The following is a 19,620-nucleotide window of genomic DNA, read 5'->3' on the forward strand; positions in this document are numbered from 1 at the left end:
TATAAAGAAGCCTTGTAGTTCCTGTTTCTCATTTACAATGTTTGTGGGTGACAATCTTTCTAAAGTGTTATGTTTTGCAGTTATCACCCCTTAGAGATGTGCCACATTCTCACTAATGCTTATAATCCACATATGTAAATGTTCAGCAGGCACCCAAAATCATTATCTCAAGAGCCATCTGCAGAACATACTTAGTGGGTATAGCATCTAAGGTTAAAAATTCATAAGAGTCAGGGTAGAAACACAAGTAAATGTTGAATAAATGAATGAAACAGTTGCATGTGATTAACATTTCTCCACTTTAAAAGGGACCTGTTGTTGTTTTTTTCTTCTACAATGAAAAAAAATATGCCTTCAAGGCAGTGGCTATTATGAAGTGGCAATAGTGCAAGTCTTATTGACACAAACACACACTCTTGCAGTTCTTTCAAAGACTAGTGGATGCTTTTGTCATCATTAAAAATTATAGCATTTGCATGTTGAGGAGGTGGCTGTAGTGGAGTGTGTTGAATCAGAAGGAGAGCAGGGATTAGGAAGACTCTGATCTTCACTGAATGAAAATAAGACCCCCAAATTAAGAACTTGTATTAAATTCAAAATAAATACTCATGCTTTAAAAGCAAATGGGTAATTGCTCTCCCTTATGAAATAGAAGGGAAAATACTGTTTTGAACAAGGAGGTAAGTCAGATACTTTACTCTGTGTACATAGTGGTTCAGCCTTTTTCCCAGCAGGACAAAAGAGAGATGAAGGGAGAAAAAGTTTTTTTAGAACTAGATTGCCAAGAGCTAATGTATTCTCCCATCTTATTTGTTTGCAGAAAGGAATCACAGAACAAGCCAAACTAATTGCAAATGCTTTAATTAGGCATCTGCCATTTGCAGCAGTGTAAAGCCTCAGAAAGCCTGCCTGTCTCTGCACTCCACCCTCTGCTCCCCACTTTAGATGTCGACCTTTTCTTGTGGCACTCCCAGAGCCCCAGAGCGGTGTTCCTGCTTCCAGGGGAAGATGCAGCTTGGAAGCATGCTGCTGTGCCCTCCCACACCAGTGTCCCCCACTCTCTTGGGGTGTGTCAGAGCCAAGTTGTCTCTGAGATATCTCTATTCCGGAGTGAAAGCTTTTCTCATCTGCCTTAAAATGTGCTGCAGGAGTAACTGAGCTATTCTCTGCTGGCAACCACATGCTTCCCTCCTGGGGATATGGTAAGGTAGGGAAGGCAGGGAGGCATTTAATCCCTTTGAAATGGGCAAATAAGATGTCATACCACACAAACCTCAAGGGGAGAAGGGAGTTCTGGACGCTTCTTAACTTGGGCTTATTTATAGTAGACTGTAGACACAGGGTGTCTTGCTTGGTGAAGCCAAAGCATTCTTGCAAGACTTTTTTTTTATGAACTTGGTTCTAATTGCACTAATGGAGAGTGTCATGTCAAGCCAGCAATACCGTGGAAACCTAAAATGACCCCTCAGCCCAGACATGGTAGGTAGCTCCTCTTGGGTCTAATAGATGACATCTTCATGTGTGCAGACCCAGAATCCTGGATCCTTCTCACCCAAAACTACTTTTCTTATAATCACCATCTTGGTAAATGGCCATGCCATCCTTAGAGTTGCTGAGGCCTGAGAACTCCAGTTATCCTTGACCCTTGGCTTCCCCACGGAGGCCGGCTCTGCTGCTGTGGGCCCACCTGCAGAACCCTCCAGGTCTTCACCCTCTGTGGCCCACACATTGGCCAAACCACTTCCTCTCCTGCTGGGGGATGGAGCCAGCCTCCCCCCAGTGCCCTTGCTTTGCTCTGGGCCCCCCTACAGTTTTTTCCCAACACAGTGATTTTTAAAAACCTCGCCAGATCAGACCCCATCTGCTCAGATGCTTTCCCATCTGATTCCCATCAAAGACTAAGCCTGTCCCATGGCTCTGGTGGCCTCCCGAGTCTCTGAATGCCGCACCTGTGAGTTATCTGAGTCTGCCCCAGGCACACTGTGGCTGTTGGCTGGGTCTTCCCAGTCGCTCTTTGGTGGCGTGGGTGGTCTTCACCCCAGGCAGACACATGAGTGGCTGCTCACCCTCAGGTCTCTGCTCTGACATCATTTTCTCAGGGAAATCTTTGCCAATCGCCTTATTTACACCACCCTTTCCCCACAAAACCCCCTACCCCCTGGTCTGCTCATTTTTCTCCTTAGCCCTCTCACCACCTGACCAACTTTAGGTTGCCCTCCTGTTTTCTCTTCCACTAGAACATGGTGCCACGGGATAGACATTTTTCATGGTTTAAGCTGTATCTCCAGCACCTAGTCCTCTGCCTGGCACATACTAGACTCTTTATAAGTATATGTTGAATGAAGGAAGAGTGAATCTTCTTATAAACAACTGGCTTTTATTTTATCTCTGTTGTCTGCTCTGATTTTTCTAGAAGGTGTTTCGATCAGATAGTTCTCTGACTGCTTGAGTGAATGTGTGCATGCCTCTGTGTGTGTGTGTGTGTGTAGAGTACTGTCTTCCACATGAGTGCGTGCTGTGTCTCATGCGCCATTAGCAGAGTATTCACTGGGGGTTGTTTTCTCAGTCCTGGCGATGGACTGTAGCCTACTAGTTCCCACACTTTCACCCAGTGCCCTTCCGTGGCCGGGAGCACACATCTGCCAGACACCTGGCTGGAGCTGGGGGGAATCTGACTTAGGTAAAGTCAACTTGCCAAAAAACAGAGCCGAGGAGACAGCCAGCACTTATGGGGATTGAGCTTTTGACCTTGGCCTCATTTGTTCTGCACTGTAAGCACTGGCCACAGAGTTCTGCTTTTGCTGGAGTTTGCTAATAGTAGTTTTTGAAGTTTAACTTTTTACCGGGAGAAACTAGTGTGCAGGCCAGCCCACATGTGCAATGCCCTGTTCCAGCATGATGAAAATGGGTTGAAGATCCTGCACTTGGAGTTAGAGACCTGGGCTCTAGGTCCTTACTACTTTTGGGCAAGCCTATGGGAAGCTACATCCGTTTGAATTAAAATTGTAAATGGTACACCTGTGCTTCTTAGCTTGTAGGGCTGCTTGGATGATAATAATATAAAAATATGAATGTGAATGTATTTGGTAAAATGTAACATGCATTCTGGAAATTTGAAACATTGGATGCTAATACCCTCCTCCCAGACCCTGCACCTTCATCATCTGCTAAATCATGAAAGAAAAGATCTGACTCTTTTGATATCATTTTAGTGTCGATCACATAACAGAACTAAATAAGATCCTCAAATTCACGCAAAATGTGTCGTGTCTGCAGAACATGGATAGCAACTTGATTGATGATCAGAACACCACACCACCCATGTCATGTAAAGCTCAATCTCAATGTGACTTAATGGGGCAAAGGTCATGGGCATGGCACTGTGCCAGGTATTATTTGAAAAGTTAGGGCATTGTTTTTGTTCAGATAAGTTATATAATACTTCACATCAAAGGAAGCATTAATGTAGAGTGGACATGTCAGGGTGAAGTAGGAACAGCGGGAGAGACGTTTTGATCTTAGCTGTAACAAGGGCCAATTCATTTGACTTTGTGGCAAGAGGCTTATAAATACAGAGGGACTGTTCAAGGGAAGGAAGGCAGTGGTCAGCCTGGGAAGCAATGCAGAGGTCAGAGTAGACACCGCATCCCAATTTTTGCCATTTACAAATAGTATAACTTTGAACAGTTGCTTAACTTCGCCACTCCAGTTTCCATTGGTAAAGGCCAATGTGATGATGATGTTATGGTGTTGAGTAAATGTGATAACATCTCTGTAAATTTGTAGCAGTTCCCGGAACCCCATTAAACAGGATGTGTCCTTTTTATTTGGGTGACAGTGGTCACAGAAAGTGCCCCGTGGGAAGAGTACAAAAAGGAAGTGGCCACAAATGTGCAACAAAGAGATGATGCAGAGGGCCTGGAACAGGGATGAGAAATGGACATTCACACTGTAGAGAACCACAGTGTCAGAGGTTTTAAGGTGAGAACGGCGTGGAAGTGTCACTTGCAAGGAAAGAGGGGTCACAGTGCTTTCCTACTTTGGAAGTGGAAATAACACACCCAAAACATGGAAGGAAAAAAACATCATACACACACAACAGTAGCAAGAACACAGGGTAGTCCATCAAATAAGGAGCCCAACCATACTTTTTCCAAATGATAGCATTCACTTAGATTTTAAAAATAAAATGCACATCATGCACCCTTATGAGGATCTGAGAGCCCCCCTTAAAATGTGAGAGCAGCTCATACGAACTCTCCCCGAGGCATGATTGAGCGTACCTGTCCTGGGACAGCAGCTTGGCTCCAGATGGTCCCCGCCAGGAGGCCGCTGCTAAGCCTTCTGCACGCGAGGCTTTATGGTGGCCCAGCAACCGCTCTTCCCCGGGCAAGCCTGAAGTGAATTGGGAGAGGGTGAGTTTCCACAAAGAAGCACTACCTTTGCCACCAAAGGCAGGAAATAGATGGCTGACCCCAACAGCGCATTTATCCCCTGATGAGCACATCACTCTAAAACCTGGAATTTGATTCAAATGAAGTCATCCAGCAGGCTCTTATCAGTGAGAAAAATCTGGCTCCTTAAAGGCCCAGCAGAGGGGACAATAAATTGATACTATCACCGCAATTCTTCCTGCCACTGTCTTCTAGGAATCCTTGCTGGCTTAGAATGGTAGCTATTTTCATCTAGAAAAACATTTTTTCTCTTCAATTCTGTAAGTGGATGGAGGGTCTGGAGAGAGCAAAATAAATCAGCAATTGACATGCCCCAAAGACAGAAGGCCAGGGCCTGGAGCAGGGAGTGTGAGGACAGTGGCTTTGAATGTATTATTAGTAGCAGATATCCCACATCCACGCTCAGTCCCGAGGCTTTCATTGAATATGAGTCAGCGCTTTCTGGTGGTTTCCAACTAACCTACAATTGCCATCTGTGGAGAATGTCATTCAAAGAATCCCTGCCCATTAGAAAAAGTAGACGAATCTCTAAAATCGATGCTATTTACCCCTCTCGGATCGCTTCTACCCTCCTGCATGTTTAAGACCAAGCCTTTGGCCAAGATTTAACTAGAAGCATTTAGAAACAGAACAGGATCTGGCATTACACAATGAAAACACACCCTTGGAAAAGAAAACATTTTAGGGACTGGGAAGAAATAAAGAATAGATTAACAATGGCTTAATGTTACATGAGTCTTAGAGGCCAGCTCTCTCTCACCACCCCCTATTCCTGATTTTTTTTTTAAGGGGCCTATTCAACCTTTTCATGAATATTGCTGAGACTCCAGCATTTCCTCACCCCCCTCCCAGACTCCCACCGTCCTTGAAGGAGGTAAGCTACTGCCCCTTCTGCTTTTTACCTGGGAGAGCCACATGGCTTCGTTCACCTATTTTGGTGTCAGTGTGAAATTTTTCTTAGGGTTCAGGCACCCAGGTGGAAAACCCATCTAGTTAAATGTTTCATGATTCTAAAAAAATGTGAGCATCTGAGATACTCAGAACAAGCTCATCCTGCAATAGTGAGCGATAAATAGAAACCAAATTATTTACAGCATCTTCAACTGGTATGTAGCAGAATGGCAAATGGGTGGATTTTTTGTAAGAATACTTGCTAATGGTTCTCCAGATGGATTCCCTGCTAATTCTTCTCGCCTCATGAATGATGGCCCTAGCTCGACACTGTCGCTGGGATCTTCATCTATTAATCATGGAGGCTGCTTTCTTATTCGGTTGCCATAGTTTCAGTGCCTCAGATAGTGTTGGGGTGTCTGGGGAAAGGCCTCAGAGTTACTAGGGCTTGCAAGCCTTGCAGGTATGTTGGCAGTTGAGGTGCAATGAAAGAACTGAAACCTCTTCTATCACTCAGTGCTGTATTAAAAAAAGTCAACTCCTGAGAATGTCTCCCTGGACCTTGTTATGTGTGCATCCAGCTGATTTTACTCCAGGATTGGCCTCTTGCTCAGTCTTGCTGGTAAAGAATTACGGTCCAGGGACTGATGTCACTTTCATCTTTCGACAAGAAAGCAAAAGGGTGCGAACTCTTCATTAAGGCTATATTTATAGACGTGTAGGTAAAACCAGGGCGATCATGACTTTGCTCAAAATTCCAGGTTCATCATTCGGTCCTGGCTCTGCAGATTGCTAAATAAATAAAATGACTTCATGCAAGTTGTATGTTAGGTTTTCTTTTGGCCTTGTAAACATGTGCACTTTCTTTCAAGCTTAACCTTCATTTTTTTTTTCGGTTTGACACGTGACTGAGGAGCTGGAGACCATTTGACTGTCTTGGGCAACGTGGACCCCTAGGTCTACAAGTATGGGAGCATATTTTAGTTGTCTTAGGTTTGTGACCTCAGGGGTGATTAGGAAAGCGCTCCTGGTGTGTATATATTTATTTGTGTGACCTAGACAAGACTTGGAGGAGTAATTTGCTACAGGACAGAGAGATGCACACTCAGTGGTTGCTGAGCTCCGTGTGCCCTGCAGAACACAGCTTTCCTTTGTTAGGTAAATTTGGCCTTGTGAACAGATACCAGATACTGGTTGCTTCTTAATGTTTTTCTTCCCACTTCTCAACTGTACTTTCAAGGACTTTCACCAGTCTAAGCCAAGCCACTGGATTCCTTTGTAGATTAAAACATAAAATAATCTCACATTTGAAGCAAACAGCTTGAATGCCGGGGTATACAAAGCATCCAATGAAAATCCAGGCAGATTCTGAAGAAAACCTTGAATTCATTACAAATGGGTCTAATCTAGAAAATTAACCACCTTTTTTTTAAACTAGAAAATGACTAGTTTTTATTTCAGGATGAACTTCAAAAGCAGCCATTTTAAATTTCCCTGGATCCAGCCTGCCCAAATTTTTGTGGAAGATCAACGAGCATTTTGAATGCACGTGCCTATTATATTGACCCCTCCCTTAGCCAACCACACTAAATGATTGATTTTCAAGGCCAATAATTTGAAGTAAATTAAAAGGATAACATGGCCTTAATTGCCACTGGCTTCACCAGGCTTCTGGGCACCGGAATTCCTTGTGGAGAAACACTTTTAAGTGTCACTGCAGTTTTTGATCATGTGGTCTGGCTTATCCACAGTCTGCAATTATCCCCCAGCCACTCTCCAACTCCCCCTCAAAGATCTCCGTGAAGCTAGGAAAACTTGCATTTGTAAAGTCAGTATATGGACCTGGATTATTTGACAGCCTAAGAAAATAGGTCATGAGCTTCTGCTTTTAAACATGGAGTAGCGGGGGTACAGTGGGACTCATACTCACATCCAGAGCTTTTACTGTTGGAAAAAGTGTGTGACTTCAGATCGGTGTCCTCTTGACAATGACAAGATGGTGATGATTCTTGGGTGTCTTCCAACACGATATTGGGCACGTAGCCTTAAGTCAGCAGTACTTTTGTGGGGAAGTCAGTCAAATACAATGTGGACTTTAATTAACCTTAATGAATGATTGCTGATTGAAGATTTTCTTTTTCCAAAAGCATCAATGCGCTAGGCTGGAATTTGGTGGAACAATTTCGGACAGCACTGGCTTGCACATGCTTCCAGTAGCTTGTCATGCGAACCACACTGAGTTCTTATGATACAAGGTGATTCTGGATCATCTTCAAGATGGCCATGTAAAGAACAAAACATCACTTGGGGGCCAGCTGAAATGTACAAGTGATGTGGAAGATTTTGGATCTTTAGGGGAGCCATTTTTAATTCTAAGGGCATTTCCTTATCAAGATTGCTGAGAGTCATGGCTCCTAGCAGAATTTGAGGTGATTCCTTCCAAAGATCGACTGGGTCTTTTGAGTGGTACCCCAGTTCTTTAAAATTAAAGCTGCTTTATATGAGGTAGGGCAGTGGACTAGTGATATTTCCTTTACCCAAGAGCACTCTTATCAAGTGTACACACAATGATTGGGGAACACTGTAGGCGCTGGAGAGAATGAAGGCTTACTTTTGGTTAAAGGTACTTTTCCTCTGTCCCGAGTTTTAGAACAGCTATCCAGAAGCTGATTTTTCATGTCGATGCTCTATTCATATTCAACTAGAAGGTCTAATAAAGTCCAATGCAACATATGAATTAAATTTCTGCGTGAATCATCATTTTGGAACTGATACGAAACCCTCATAGTATGTAGCCCATCTTGCTTAGCATATTTTGTGTGTATGAATGATCAACCCCAACTGCTTTTGCAATTTCAGTTTACCAACCTGTGAGCACCTTCGTGGAGAAATTACCTCCATTGAATAAATTTGTAGTAACTGCTGCCCCGTGTTCTCAGGTAGCAATTGTCTGACACAATTTTCAGGATGCCTGTCCACATTGTGCAATCTGATTTTTACTTTCAATAGAAATTAAGTCAATACAGAAGCATAATCCCATGTTAGCCTGGCCAAGAGAAGATGTTGGTTTCAAAAGTAGGAAATATAGTGTAGGCTCATATGTAGCCAAGAGAGAAGAGGTAGGAAACATCTTTTGGACACTTGTCTCTTTTAAAGGGACGCTCAGAGTTCAGTGAGAAGTTTTCTATTAAAAAGTCAACTTTATCTACAAGGTGTTTCCTCTCATTTGTGGTGAGGGGAAGTCGAACATGTTGAATATGCTGATGAATTCATTCTCCTGGGATATTTCAGAGGGTGGAGCTTTCGCTTTCATATTTTGTCACCTCCAGAACACAAGACCTGTTAATATTGCCCAAACACATCCATTCCCAAGTATGAAAAGGACAACATAATTGCCTCTGCTGTTAGAAAACAGCCACATCCAGTTCCCCAGCAGATCCTTGAACATGCCAGGTGTGCAGGAGAAGGCTTTGAAACGTTGTGAATAGCTTGACATTAGCACATTGTTATTGAAATGCAAATAATTCTTCTGAGCAGAACTTGAAAGGGTTTGCTGTGGAGGGCTAGGACAATGGATTTTCTCACTCCTCTCAATCCCACCTAGGCCTTAACTGGAGGGCTCTGCTCCCTGACAAGTAATCATGATGCATTTGCATTGCATTGTTTTTCTCATGCCCATGTTTGAAGTGCAGACACACCTTCCCAGTGATGGCACCTTGTTGGGGTGAAGATGGGTTGGCTTCCAGCAGAGGTGTAAACTCAGGCTGCTTGCTCAGGAAGGAGTCCTGCAGAGTCCCACCTGGCATTTAGAAATTACTGATGATGATCAACATCATTACTAATAATAAAGCCCTCATTTATAGAGCACTTTTATATTTTAAAGTGCATTTGTAAACATCGCCTCATTTAATATCATTAAAACCTTGTGGGCTAGGCAGGGCAGGTATGATTATGCCCACTGAAAGATGAGATAACTGAGGTTCAGAGAGGTCAAATAATTTTCCTGAGAGCACATCGTTGGTGAGAGAAGCTCCCCAAGCTTCCGGATCTGACTTTGATGCTTTTTCATGGCATTGTAGTGTTTACTCATTACTTTATAAAAACCGATCGCAGTCTGTCAACCAAAGATGTTCTCAGTTGTACGCATCACGTCAGTTTCAGAGCAGCTTTCCAAGGTCTCCATCTGAGGCCTTTGTACAATTAGGACCCAAATTTCTCTGTGAAGTGCCATTTCTTGACATTAAATTCAGAGGCACTTAGAGTCTTGAATCTTTCATCTGAAAGGAGAGCATTTGAAAGAGGGAGGGTGTTTTTATTTGGGATTCTCGTCCTGTTTTATAGTAGGGATAAAACTAAACAGGAGAGTAGAAACTTTGACCCTGATTCAGGGTGGAATTGGAGAGACAGATGTAGAACCAGATATTCTGGTAGGAATATCCCCCTGCGTCCTACAACTTGTACCTCTAAAACAGAAGTCGTTTTCTAGCAAGAAATAGTGGGTAAGAGATTCCTCCTTCTAACACAGCTCATTTTACTCTCTGCTCCCTGCTGCTGCTCAGGCTAGAGAGAGCAGCAGGTTAGTTTAATTCAACAGGTAGGTGGTTAGCACTTACTCTCAGTAAGGAAAACTTCTAGAGGTTACAGATGCAGCGATGAATGAGTTTAGGATTGACTGGCTCATGGTGCGCCTGTGGTGGGTCAATCACCAGGCCCAGCTTCTAGTGCCAGCTCACAACAGTGCGAGGGCCCGAAGGAATCACCCCACAGCAGAATGGTCACAGGAAGCAGCACCCCTGTCCTCCTGGGAGGTCAGGCCAGGCACGTGAGTTGAGTCTAATGAACAAGTGAGGTTTCAGTAGAGGGGAGGTGAGGGATGGAAGAGCAGAGGGGCTCAGGGGAATTGGGGGGCCACCCGGCCAAAGCCTCCTGGTGACAAGAAGACCTGAGGCTGGAAAGCAGGACTGAGCGCAGACTTGGAAGGCTCTGCCTAGGGAGGAAGGATTCCAGGCTGCAGGAACTTGGGGCTTTTCAGCAAAGAGATGCATCAGATAGGTGTTTCAGAAATAAAAATCTGCTAGTGCCGTGAACGGCCTGAAAGGAACAGATTTTGGGTGGGTGGGTGGGCCTGTCCTCAGGATTTAGAAACCAGTTGGATGTGTGGGGTAAGGAAGTGGAAGGAGTCAAAAATGGCTCCAGGATCTCACATCTGGGAAGCTGCGTGGATAGTGGTGGCATCAGCCAAGAATGGAATCCGGCTTTACAGAATAAAATATTGGATATTTACCAGCTATGGTAAACCATATTGAAACCACACGTAACAGGTTGAACACCGGAGCCTGGGCCTCAGGGCCTGTTGCACTGACATCTACCTCTAAATAGAGCAGCTGGGTGCGCTTGCTCCAGCATCAGGGAGGTCAATGCCATCCTGTGTCCTGGATACCAGGAGGACGCATGGTCCATGCATCTCTGAATACTGGTGACAAAGAGCTGGAGGGAACGCTAAGGAGCCTCTCAGGTGAGACTCAGGGTTTCACGCCAACCACCTACTTCTTATTGTTTTCATTTGAACAATTAGACATAATAAAAGTTTTTGAATTCTAAAATTACATATGCATCTTCAGCCCCACCCCCACCTTATATACACACACCTCTCCCCCTGCGTTGGGCATATTTATATGAGTGTTTATCTAAGTCATGTAACTGAAATGTTACAGATGATGTCATTCACAAAACACAAATAACACCTCAACTGTGTTGTTTATTTAATAAGACAGCTAGGCCTTTTTTGCTGCATTCTGCTAAAATTGAACACTGCTTATAAGGGGGGAGAAAAAATGTGTTTAATATTATTTTATTGTTTTGTTTATTCAGGAAGAAATAAATCTTCACTACATGGGTGACTTGGGGTACCATTTTATGGTTTTGACCTTTAGATAAGTGTTGATATATAGTGAAGGTGTCCTGAGAAATCCTCCCGTGCCTGTAAGAGTTGAATATAATTCATCTTTATACTATATAAAAGAATCTGAATGATGGATCATCTGTATTTTTTTCCCTTCACAGTGCATTTTTCTTGTGGTTTCTAAATAAAACTTGCAACAGGAAATCTTATCCTAACATAAGATAAAGTTTTGTTTTATATTTTTAAAAGACGTTGAATAACGGAAATGATATAAAACAGGACCAGAAACATCAAATGTTTTCAGAGAGGTGTGACAAATTGAGTGTCTAGAAGCGAGAGGACCGTCCTGAAACTGTTTGCTTTGATGTCTGATTTTTAAGGCACTTGCAGATCAAGCATTAAAGAACACGGTTATTTTGCTACGTGGAACACCATATTTGAGTTGGTGTTCTGATGGTGAGAAACTGAACTATATAGGTTATTTATCTATTATGTCAGGTTGTCACAGAGGACTGTCTTTGTTGCTTTTCTATTATAACTTGTAGGCTGCCCTCTAGTGCCACTTGATGTCACTGCAGGTCCCACAAAAGGAGAAAAAAACAGAGAATCTTAACATTTAGTCAGTAGTACCCCAACCCACCCAGGCCCCTGACTCTAAATACTTTGAGGACTTTCTGAAACATGGTTTGAAAGGAGGTGAATAACTGTAAATGTATCCCCAACCACCAAAGTTCCTAGGGCACAGAGAACATATTTATGGGAAAACACACACACAAATGACTGTGAATTGAAATTGAACTCCGAACACCAAATCAAACACTGAGCAAGAAGTGATGGGAGTATACTAGCCAATAATTTCACTTACTTTTGTGTGTGTGCAAAAGAGTGATAAGTGGCCAAATAAGCCCTTTCTAAATAAGTCTGAAACACCTTCCTAAATCCGTTTAAATAAAAATTGCAAATGTCAAAATAATTCCAGCCGTCATTGTGTCAGAGATGTTTGGTCAAACAGTCTCAGGGTTTATGACATAATTAGCCCTCGGAGAAGAGTTCTCAAACTTTAATCCATGTTCCTATTCCAGACCTTCAAAGAGTAAATTCCAGCACTTTATGGATTATTCTCTGAAGATATTAAGAAGGGAAGCACGCACTGCAGGCTAAACTGTGGCATTAAGTACTTTCTGACAGTAGTGCCAACTCTGCTTTTTCTTGGATGAGAAATAAGCACACTCCAGCGTCTGCAATCAGTGGAGACCACATCTCAGACTTGGTAGCTATTTTTTGCATGCATACTGGTGCCATTCTCAGTGGACGACCAAGGTAACATGACAGAAAGCCAGGTAGATCCAGCTCAAGGCAGCAGTGACTGACACGAATTCAATACAGATAGTTGCTGATGACGATGCTGATTTCTCTGAAGGTTTGAGACCAGGCTTGGGAAGAACAGCTAAGATTGCATGTGGCTGGAGTTGAGGGAGGACAACATACTTCGAAGTCAACTCCTTTTTTTTCTAATGGGGTGACATGAAGGCGTAGTTGAAAGCATGAAGAAAGTGCACTCTGGAGTTTCCTATTCCGTTGAATGTGAGATCTCGGGACAGTTATTTGCCCTCTAAGTGCCTCGTTTTCCTCATCTCTAAAATGGGGATCTAATAGTGCTACCTCATGAAGGGATTCTGATGACTAAATGAGGCCATTTGTACCAGAATGATGTCTGCACACTATAAAAATCAGTTAAAATTTGCCACAAAGTCCTCCCCACAGAATTGGCTAGATTCAGTGTTCTATATCCCCAGCAGGGCATGTCAGTGAAAAATGAAAAGACAAGATGATGACAAGATGATGGTGTCCAGATGAGTGGTTCTGCTGGCTTCTGTCTGTCTCTGCCTCTGTCCCAGAGCCTGTGTCAGGGCATGATTTAAAATAGCTGATGGAGTGATTGTTCGTCATTATATTTTACTAAGGGAATGCTGACTACATACCTACTTTGTGCCCAATCTGGGCTAGATTGGGTCCTTTGAATAACTGCAAAATATTGATATGGAATGAGATGGTAGGTGAGCCTGGCCTTGGCTTGGGTTTTTATTTGCGTTTGTGGGAGCTAGTGCTCCATCAGGTGTCTGTGTTTGTCTGGCTTATGTACCTCCCTGTTCTCTGGAAATAATAGCTATAGAAGCTTTGAGGGAAGAACACAGAGGGTTTTTACTGGGTGGGTTTTCTCTATGCAGTGTTTTAGTTACACTTAATGTTATCTGTGGAATCAAGATATTCAGGAATTTTCCTTAGCAAAGAGGAACCAGAAACCTCTGTTCATTTAATGTCTCACATAAATCAATGTGTAAATACATACAGTTTTTTTCTTTTTTTAAAAAAAAGATTTATTTATTTATTTATACAAGCGCTGGGTATAGTCAGAAGCGCGGGAGGGTGAGAGAATTCACCAGAGCCAGAGCAGGGAACAGAACAGGCAGACTGACGAAATACACTGCTGAGGGGAGCAGTGGGCGTGGCAGGAGAGGTCTGCGCGCCATGTGGGACCCTCACCAGTGGCCGGGGATCGAACTGGCGCTGCAGAGGCTATGGCCAGCTTTGCAGCCCAGCGCTCAGCCACTGCGCCACCAGGGGAGGCCCCATACAGTTCCTTTTCTACAATAAAACTTGGTTATATGTGGCATTAGCTACTTATCCTGATAAACTGAACATGTCAAAGTGATTCATTGACTTTAAACACTTGTTTTCCACAAAACCTTGAAGTTGAACCAGTGAACAGCAAAGTGGATAGATTGGAGAGTAAATCCCTCTTCTGACCCAGCCTTCACCTCTCCTTCCCAGAGGTGGAAAGAAAAGACAGGAAAGAAGTTGGGTGATTTAAGAAGAAAAGCAAGGCCAAAGTGATCATTAGCTCCCTAGCAAACACAAGTTAATTTGAGCTTTTCCCACCTCCGCTATTGACTCTTTTGGGCAAAGCCTGGTTCACAAAATCAAGGAAATGGCTGGTCAGAAGTTAGGGAAGATACTAACAAGTAAGAACACTTAGAGAGGGGGCCTCTCCAGAGATGGGTAATAGGAACTGGGGCTTCTCCTCCCCCATGGCAAGAACTGAGTCCATTTGGTACTCACCCAAACTCAGAACCCTCTGACAGCTGTTTGGTGTTTCTTATGAAATGGACTTGAGCCCTGGCCAGACACAAGTGAACAGATGTTACACACAGGAACCCGCAGCTGAGGGGCTACTTGCTACCTTTCCAGGGATCTGAACGACATGCCCACCTCTCCAAGCCCAGGGAGGAAGCCTTGTTGGAAAACAAAGGATTCTCCAAATGTGCGTGGATTTGGGGTTCCTGGGCTCCTTGACACAAAACCTCCCAGAGGGATATTTAGTTTGTTTTGTACATATGCTTGTGGTTGTGTGCTTAGCAATGAAGCCTTTCAAGAAGGCAGCAAATCGGGGGTCCTTTGGGCCTGACCTCCCACCTTCCACCATGGCAAGACTTCAAGTCCAGAACTGTCTCCATGAATTTGGCTTCTTTGCAGTATTTCTGGAGCAAATACTTTATAAACAGTTTTACATATTGCCCGCAAGGAAACCCTCCAACAGAATGTGTGTGCTCGGTTCCATGCTTTTGACTGTTATTGATTAGGTAGAGCTGCAGTGTAATTTGGTTTAATTATATTTTGGTTAAAATGGATTTACTTAAAAAAAAAAAAAAAACCTAAGATTGTTTAAAATGAGTATTTCAGGGGTAAACTGGTTTGACAATGCCCCATTAATAATTAGGTGGATTTGCTCCTACCTGTACAGGCTCCAATTAACTGTCTTTGATTTTAACAGTTAAACTGTCTTTTTAGTTCCTGGGGCACTTTTTGAGGAGGAATTCTTCCCTCTCTTTTTCTCTCAATTTTGCAAGCTGGGAACAAATTCTTCACTCCCGGCTTACTACTAACCGATTCTGTTACCCATCTACAGACTCACACTAACTTTTTCTGAGGTAGGAGGTGGTTGTATAATAGATGATTTCAAATATTTTTGATGCTATTACTGTTCATTATTTTAATTCTTTTTATGAATTCAGAGCACATACAGTTAGGACATAGAATAGACCTTCCCTAACACGACAGGCTCTCTGCAGCCCCCACCCATTATTCCTCGCCCCACTTTAGTAATACAAATCTACCAAAGACCCATCTTCCACCCAGATCTTTGTAAAACTGCTAACAGACTAGACACATTTTGCTAGTCATTTCATTTCTTTTTTTTTAAGATTTATTTATTTATGCATACAAGAGCTGGGGTACAGGCCAGAGATGCAGGGGGTGAGAGGACTCACCAGAGACAGAGCGGGGAACAGAACAGGCTGACTGACTGAAATACATTGCTGAGGGGAGCAGCGGGCCAGACAGGAGAGGTCTGCCGCACCCTGTGGGTTGCTCCCTGGCTGGCCGGGGATCGAACTCGTATCCCAGAGGCTGTGGATTGCTTCATAATGTGGTGCTTAACCCCTTGTGCCACCAGGGAGGCCCCTTTGCTAGTCATTTCTAAGGCTATTTATGCAAAAAAAATTTTTTTAAATAAATCACAGACTTGGTTGGAGCTGTTGAGTGTGAGAAGGTACATCAGTCTGGTCTCCCTCTGGGCTGAAAGTCTTTTGTTTTTTCCCCCTCACATCTTTACACCCAGGATTTCACTGGACCAGTGTGCCCCGGCTCTTCCTCCCTATTCTCTAGCATAGCTCTTGCTCCCTTGAATGGAAGGCAGCTCAGCTGAAAGGAATATGCCCAGCAACCAATGCTAAGCAGTCCCGAGCCCATTGTGCACCCCAGCCCGGTGGAGCCGCTCGCGTTTTATAGCACAGTGTGTTCTAGGAATTCCTCTTCATCAGTACAACAGGCCTTCTCTAATGCTCTCCCCTTTTCCCCACTGACCGCTGTCGGGGCAGCGCCACACAGTCCTGCGGCAAGCAATTATCATGCACTTCTCTCCAAGGCTCTGCGCGGCCCCATTTGCAAGGGGACTGCAAGACTTCAGCTGCCATATTAAACAGACGCTAATGACAGCAGGCGTGATCCGCCAAAGCAGTCCGCGGGGTGATGTGTTTAAGATTTAATCCCTTTGAGGGATGGAACTTGGAGCCAGGAGGGGGGTCCCTCTGCCGTGGTTACACTGAGCTTTATCAGGAATCCGGCTGAATTTGAACTTGGTGGATTTTCAAGAGCTTAAAGGGAAACGAGCGTCCTATTTGTGTTTCATGTTAATAAAAGTTTCCCAGCACAGGCACAAAAAAATGGGCCAGAGACAGTTATATAATGTGTTATCGCAAATGTACTAATGCTTTTTTCTATAGTTTTCAAAGCAGTTCGCAAAGGAGTAACGCTGTCCTCATTTTCCAAACGGGGCAGAGTCCTTTGGTGACATGCAAGGACTTTGGAATAGTGGGGTGTTCTTTAGACCACAGCCGGCCCCTCCTGAACTGTCTGGGCAAGCAGGGTGTCTCTCCCAGAGAGACTTTCTACCCCTGTTCATTTAGCCCAACATCCAACCCACATAAAATTTCACTTTTGAAAATGTTCTAGTATGTTTTGGCAGTGGCTGAAGGACAGTGTTTCTTCTTTGTTATTTCTGACAACATGTGGCACCGCTCTCGGACTCGCCTCCTATCAGATTTGCAAAGTCCCCTCCTAGGTAACACTTTGTAAATGAGTGCAAGTGTACGTGTTGTACCGCCCCAAACCATTTAAAAAGTTTTGAGAGAATCCCATCCACACTTGTAAGTCTGGGGGCTGAGAACTGCTCTCCAGCTGACCAGATGTGGCCACAAGCTCACCTGTGGCCTCCCTCTGTGTCCCCTGGAGGCCCCTCTGGCCTCCCCAGCTGTGCTGAGAGATGGGGAAAGGCATCCTTGAATGGGCACGTACTTGGAGGATTTCATTTCGATCATTGCCTGGCCTGCAGGCTGACCGGGTAATTACTGCAGGGTGTCCAGGCCAACTTCCTGTGTGTCCATCCCTCTTCATTCTCCTGTTGCAATATGAGGCCTGTCTTTCCCTGGTTTGGAAAAAGAGAAGAAACATTCTCTGCTTGAATAAGAGAGTCTTGTAAGAGTCTGCACTCAATGATTGCACTTTGTGAGTTTCAGCTTGGCACAGTGAACATGGCTGGAAGGGTGCTTGGCTCGATGGTCCTTTAAAAAGAACTGTTGAGCAGCAGAAGCCTTGGGCCATCGATACAGTTATCCGACATAAGGTGGGGCCTTTCAAGGATTGGGGACACAGGCCACGGCTCACCCTGCAGTCTCTTCCAGCTCGGTCCACACCGCTCTGCCCCGTAGGGGTCACTTCTGGGTAGCAGTGGTCACGCGGATGCTTCTTGTTGCCACCATTCCTTTGGGTCTGAGTAGACCCCCGGGTCAGGAGCCGTAGCCAGGATCCTGTAACAGACTCTCAGGAGCTCTTGTGGCAAATATCACACAGATTTTTTTAAAGCCTCCTCTGCTGTCAGAAAGCTGACGGCTCCCAACACCCCGCGCTGCCAGCGAAGACACCGTCTTCCCTTCGTGAGATGACTGAATTTACTGTAGCAGGTCTCCTTTCAATTGCAAGCAGGAAGCTGACAAAGCAAACTTGTGATTACCTCCTCTGAGACACCTATTATATTTGAATTCAATAATCAGGTCAAAACTTCGGGGTGGGCAGGTGGCTTGCTCATGGGGTGGCAGAGAGGCTGGACACTGGTCGGAGCCCAAGTCACCGCTCACCAGTGAGGTGAGCTTGGGCACAGGAGTTACCTCCCTGTGCCTTGGTTTTCTTCTCTGTCAAATGGAATTGTAAGAGCACCTGCCTCCCAGGGCTGCTGGGAGAGTTAAATGAGTGTGTAAATTGCTTTCAAGGCCTGTTACCCACTAAGCAACTAGATAACTGTTTCCTGTTTTTATTTTCTTCCCCCAAATTTGGGCATGTAAGCATGCTGATGAGGCATAAACAGCACAGAGAATGTGTGTGTGCACAGCAGACAATACCACAAAAAATCGATTCTACACTGGAACAAGGTAAAGCTGTCAGCTGCCTCATTTATTTGACACCTTCCTTCTGCCCAAAGCCCCTGTCCTGTCACTACCCCCTCCACCCCTGCTTCAGATTCTTCCACCCACATTCTCTTTGGTCATGGCCTGTGTCTCATCTAAGCAGCCTAATGGTGCTTTCCAAATTGCATAACCACTTTGAGGTCCTCAAGAACAGAGAGTTCACCTGGATCCTTTGTGTTTTCTGTTCCCCTGTCACCCATGCTAATAGAGGCTATTATTTTAAAATGGTGTCACCCCAAGACCTCATGTGATGATGTTGGGTTCATATCCTGAAGGGTGAAAATGTCAGGCATGAGGCTACTTGGGGAACTGGGCTGCAGCAGATGACAACCCCCCAGGGCTGAGGTCGGGAATGTCTAGGAGTCAGACATCCCTCGGGGGTGACTGTGATGATCAGTCAATTTGGGGAGGCTCTTATTTAATTAATCGTTCTGAGAATAAAGTTCCTCGTGTGTGAGATGATTAGAGAGCCAAGCTTTCCTCCCCAGGTTTTGGCACAGACCAAGTGATGTCATTGTTTCCTCACACCATGTAAAGCCCCAGGCAAACCTCAGGGGTTCTGCCTGTTGTGTGCTGAGCTCTGAGCTGGGGAAGGTTCTCGGACCACAGGGCACAGGGACACCCTGGGCATGTGCTGATCGGTCCCTCAGAAGCTGGTCACGGGAGAAGCTCTCTCTGTCTATATTGCCTTTGTTTTTTGCAGTGATTCTAGGAAGCCAACTGAGACAGGCTTAGATATCATTAACATTAGATATCGTTAACATTAGCACTTTCAGAGTATTATTTCACAGACCTGGTTTCAAGTTCAAGAACCACTAAGGGAGCCGTGGTATCCGATCACCTCAGAGGTTAGTCTCTCCTTTCCTAAAATAACCCAGACTTTGCTGACAGTGTGAAATGTGTGACAATCCTTCAGTAGGTAGGATTATTTTGCTTTTGAAAAACATAAAACAGGGAGGCTGAGAAGTAGTCATCAGAAGAAATATACCGTAACAACTACTGGTCTGAAATTATTCAGGGATGTGTATAACATTTTATTTTAAAAATCACAAGAGAGTGCCTTCAATGCCTCTAAACAAATGAAGACTTTAACTACCAAGCCCTTTCCATTCCATCCCTAGAGGGTTGAAATTTCTTATATTCCATTTGTGCAAGTCAGAATCCATCACTGACTTACACTTAAATTTTAGGATGCCTTTGGGCCTCCCTGGTGGCCCAGGGGTTAAGTCTCAGCACTATCACTGTTATGGCCTGAGTTCGATCCCCTGGCCATCTAGGTGGCCGATAGGGCACA

The 19,620-nt window shown here is 44.4% G+C and overlaps 1 protein-coding gene across 4 annotated transcripts in view; it reads left to right on the plus strand.

Annotated features, from left to right (window-relative positions):
- Positions 1-19,620, plus strand: part of SEMA6A (semaphorin 6A) — a 126,890-nt gene that overhangs the window by 3,227 nt on the left and 104,043 nt on the right. Inside the window, exon 2 of one of the 4 annotated variants that reach the window (XM_037509480.2) lies at positions 5,244-5,328. The exons of the other annotated variants lie outside the window; for them this stretch is intronic. The gene's annotated coding sequence lies outside the window, so the exon portion shown is untranslated. The remainder of the gene's footprint in view (positions 1-5,243; positions 5,329-19,620) is intronic. 4 annotated transcript variants of the gene reach the window in all.

Source organism: Talpa occidentalis, unplaced genomic scaffold (genome assembly GCF_014898055.3).
Source record: "Talpa occidentalis isolate TD23 unplaced genomic scaffold, MPIMG_talOcc4v2.1 talOcc4.13, whole genome shotgun sequence".
In the NCBI taxonomy this organism is placed as follows: Eukaryota; Metazoa; Chordata; class Mammalia; order Eulipotyphla; family Talpidae; genus Talpa; species Talpa occidentalis.